Consider the following 4,459-nt stretch of genomic DNA (forward strand, 5'->3'; position numbering starts at 1 on the left):
CACATCATGCAACACCACCAACTCCAGCAGCTTCGGACGGGGGGCAGGGCAGGGCAGGCAGCTTGTTGAAATAATCAAGCTGCCTTCCTTGCTTATAAATTGCCTGTAAAAATTTCCTTAAATCTGAGTTTTGAGTTTTTCTCTTTTTCCCCTGTAATTTGAAATTGTGTAACAGAGGTAGGCTGTAGCATACTGAACTGCCTGATTCCATCTGAAAGAAGCCTTTGATCTTGGGATATTTTTGGGGATATTTGGTGGATATCCTGAACCACCAGCCCCTAATTTGGAAGGTGCCAGATCAGATTCACCTGAGTGTGAAAGAGAAAGTAAAGCAGGCTACCTAGACAGCAGTGAGTGCCACAGTTGCTGTTCGGTGGCACATCAGTGCTCCAGCTGAAGCATCCAAAGGCTGGGTTACACAGGAGTCTTGGGAAGTTCCTAAAAGCAATGGATAGAGGAGGGGTAGGTGGACACTAAGGGGAACGAGGCCACTAGATAACAAACCACTCTTGCCAGAAGGAGTTTCTTGGTCTCTGGACAGCAGTGATAGTACCTGTCCACTCTGATGTCTGCCTTAGGCCAACCCTGGACCTGGCTTTGCAATAACTTGTGATGCTTCGTAGTTCATGGAGACAGAAAGGACAGTGCAAATAAAAGCAGAAACTGCTGTGTGCTTGCTGCAGTGATAAACTGGGGTCATGCTGTAAAACAGCCCCAGATTAGTGCCAACTGCATCTGGAAGATGGCCATTTGTCTGGCACCCAGAAAAGCACAGCAAAACTTGTGTAATGACAATTTGCCCTTTAGAACTAGCACAAATCCTTCTGGAGCTGCCTGTAGTTCAACACCAGAAATCGACCAAGCCCAAACCATTTGCTCAGGCATCCCAAGGTCTGGAGTTGTGAGCACACATGCAACTTTGTAGTATTTTATGTTAACACATGACAACTTCAACCCATTGCTGGAGTTGAAACAAGGCACATTTGCCCAGATTTTGTTCATTTTTTTTTGTATTGGTGAGCAGCTGAGCTGGAGACTTAATGTGCTGGACTGCTGTTGTTTTTGCAGTTTTGACTTAGCGCACTAGCGGAGCGATCTGCGTGTGGTAAACAAACTGGAAGAGAATAGCCAGAATTTTAGGCACTGTCTTCACTCCTGGCAACTCCAGTCCACTAGTGCAAAATTGCATGACCACTTACGATGAATGTATAACCATGTGTAAGTTTGGGGATTGTTGTGTTGTTTTACAGGGTTTTTTTCCCCAGAAGCAAAGGCTAAACCAAACTGGAACATAAAGCTCTGCTGCATTGAATCTTCCCATCATCTTTGCCAGTCAGATCCCCTTGTCCTGGAGGAGGGAGAGGGTGCTTTGTCTTCTCTCCCTTTTTTTTTATTTTTATTTTTAGTTACTTATCCATAATGATTTATTACATCTCCAAAGCCTCTCAAGAGAAAATGTCCTGTGTTGTCCAACAGCCCTCATCCTGCAGCCACTGCAGGAAACACACAGGTGTAGAGAACCTGCCTTCCTGAAGCACTGTTTGCATCTATGGATTGCTTTATTGTGAGCATGTGGTACTTCTTATCTGCAAAATTACATCAAGAGATCACCTCATCCATCGGTGACATCTGTGTGCAGGGATGCCAGGGCCCCACCCTGCACACCTCATTACTCGAGCTGCATGCATGTGCTCCTCCGGCTCAGGTGCACTGTGCACCTGGCAGTGGGAACTGCATGCTTCAGTCAGGTTTCATGATGGAGATATTTCATTTGCCTTCAAACAGCACTGCTAAAGAACATGTCTTGTGGAATTTTGATGCTCTGTGTTGCTTTTGTACTGCTTGCTTTGCTTGATGCAAGGGCTTTTGTCCTGCGGTGCCTAGCTGTTTCTACTTGCAGATGCAGAACAGGCTACAAAATTATTTCAATATTACACAATAACTAAATATAAATTTAGCATTTGCAGTTTAATCTACAACATGTAACCCCATCAGCTTTCATACACCCAGTCAGGTAACCTGGCGTCAGCACAGGCTGGGCCAGATAGCACGCAACGCCTGAAGCTTTTCTGGAAGACATAAACTTGCATCTCTGCAAACTGTCCTGAGCATAGAGCACGCCCTTCTTGCGGTGCTTGCACCTGCCTCCCTTTCACCTGTATCTTCCCACATTCACCGTGTTTCCCCTCCACACACCCAGCACCCTGCTGGGGAGGGGGCCCAGGCCGTGGCAGGATGGGCAGGGGCCCGGGCCCCGGCCCTTGCTATGGCACCCAGGCTGGCGGTTTGCCTTCTGTACTTCGTCCCAGGACCCAGTTATCCCCCAGCCCCTGGAGGTGCGGGGTGTCCACCTGGGGCTGGCGGGGGGACGCAGTATGTCCCTGCAGCCACGGGGAATGGCGCTGGGCCCCGGGCAGCGCCACGGCACGCAGCGGTGTGTGCCGCCTCACAGCCCCAGCAGGCCCAACTAACTGTCCCTCTTACTAAAAAAGGTGCATTTGATTGGGTCTTCCCACCTTTTACAGATGATCTCACACAGTTTTGGTCCAAAAAGCCCCTTTGTTCAGGAAACGCGGGTTTGGTCGGGCCAAGGCCAGGTAGGGACGCTGGCTGGGACCTCACCCGCGGGAGGCGGCAACGCGCCGCTCTGCCCTTTCAAACGGGGAGCGAATGAATCAGAAACACTGAAACCGCCCTAAAACAGGCCGAGGGGGCGGCACTTCAAGTCAGGATTCGCCCCCTCGCCCTCTCACGGGGCGGCGGGCGGCTCCCCTAATGCCGCGCCGGGCCGGCCCGCAGCAGCTCCGCCCCGGCCCGCCAGTCTCGCTCCTCGCCCGAGGGGGGATCGATTGGTCGCGCCTCTGTTTCGAGGGCAGCTCAGCGAAGTGGCGAGCGCCAGAAACGTCCCCCAGGTGTTCTGCGCGGCCAAGCGGCGTGAAAAACCGCCTCACGCTGCGCCTGGCTCGGGCAGCGCGCGGTGTCCTGCCCCCTGGCGGGACGGGCGCTGAGGGGAGGTCGCAGCCGCCTGTCAGGCGAAGAGTTCATTAAAAGCCTTCGCCGGCGGGCGGTGAAGCCTCTCCCCTGGCGCCCTGGGGCGGGTAGGGGTGAGCTCCCACACGGGCACCGCTCCCAGAGGCCTGGTGTGAAGCAGGGTCAGCACTGGCCTCCACGCCTGCTGGCCCGCCTGCACCTGATGCTGGTCAGCGTGCATCATCCCACGCCTTGGCGATGGCCTCGGCAGCCAAAAGCTGGCCTTGGTGCTCTTTTGTCCAGGGGCTTTGTTCGCTTTGGTTCTGTGAGGCACATCACGCGCTGGGAAATGGCCACAGGATGATAAATATACAGCTTCTCCTTGCAGCCTCAGAGAATGGCGTTGTAAAGGGCAGGGGGGGGCTGGGTATGAGAAAAAGAAGGAAAAATAAACATCTCGGGTGAGGCTGCGGTGCTGCTGCCCTTGCAGCGTGGGTCCCAAAATGTTTCAGCCGTCACCTGAGGGCTGCAAGGAAGATTTATGGTAATTTACTCAAATATCAAGAGAAACAGCTCTGGCAAGGTGGTGTTTTTCCCAGGATGTGGCTCCATCCCTCAGCACACTCGCTGGGTGTGCTAACCCCTCAATTTCCCTAAAGGCTGGGAATTTGGCTATATCATTTGTGGTAGCAAAAAATTGTATTGATGTTTTCTCCTGATCTTTTAATGCCATTTTACTCATTTGCAGACTTTCAAGTGTGGTTGTTCAAATGCTGCTCTTGCGAACCAAATTTCACAAGCTGGTGTTAAACTAATTCACAGAGAAACTTCACTCAAAATTTTAGAAGTAAAGCGTAGGTATCCCTGTACTGGGCTCCCCAGTGAAGAAAATGGTCAGTGCCCTGCTCTGGCTTCCAGTACTTGCACAGTCTCAGGAAAGCTGTGTCCCCCGGTGACTGTTTCCTTTTCTTAAACCCAGGTTCAGGGCAGCAGATTCTTTGGGAAATGGCTTGTACCCTGAACAGTAATATGTGAAGAAAATGGTGACGATGAAGGGCTGTTCATACAGATCCTGCAGGCTCTAGTCCGAGCGTGGGCACCTAAGGCCTGTTCATATGGATCCTGTAGGCACCAGCCTGAGCACAGGCTCGGGCACATGGTGCCTCTGAAAGACAGCTCTCCTCTGGCTGGAGATTTTCTCTGTTCAAGACCAAGACCAAATTCAAGGACAGAGGCAGGCCGTGCTGCAGGCACAGGCCAACAAGGCCTGATGGCCTCCGCTGTCCTGGCCCACGCAGGCCTGGGAAGGAGGCACAGGGCAAGGGGGGCAGAGCCGAACCCCTGGCGCCTTCTCCCGGGATCGGCGGCCCCGGCCCGGTGGGACTCTGCCGAGCTGACTCGGGCGCCATTTCGACAGGCCCCATCCCCGTCCCCGTCCCCTCCCAGGGCCGGGCGGCGGCAGAGGGCGCTGGCTGGGGGCCGAGGCGCG

This window comes from Falco cherrug, chromosome 6 (assembly GCF_023634085.1).
Source record: "Falco cherrug isolate bFalChe1 chromosome 6, bFalChe1.pri, whole genome shotgun sequence".
Classification (NCBI taxonomy): domain Eukaryota; kingdom Metazoa; phylum Chordata; class Aves; order Falconiformes; family Falconidae; genus Falco; species Falco cherrug.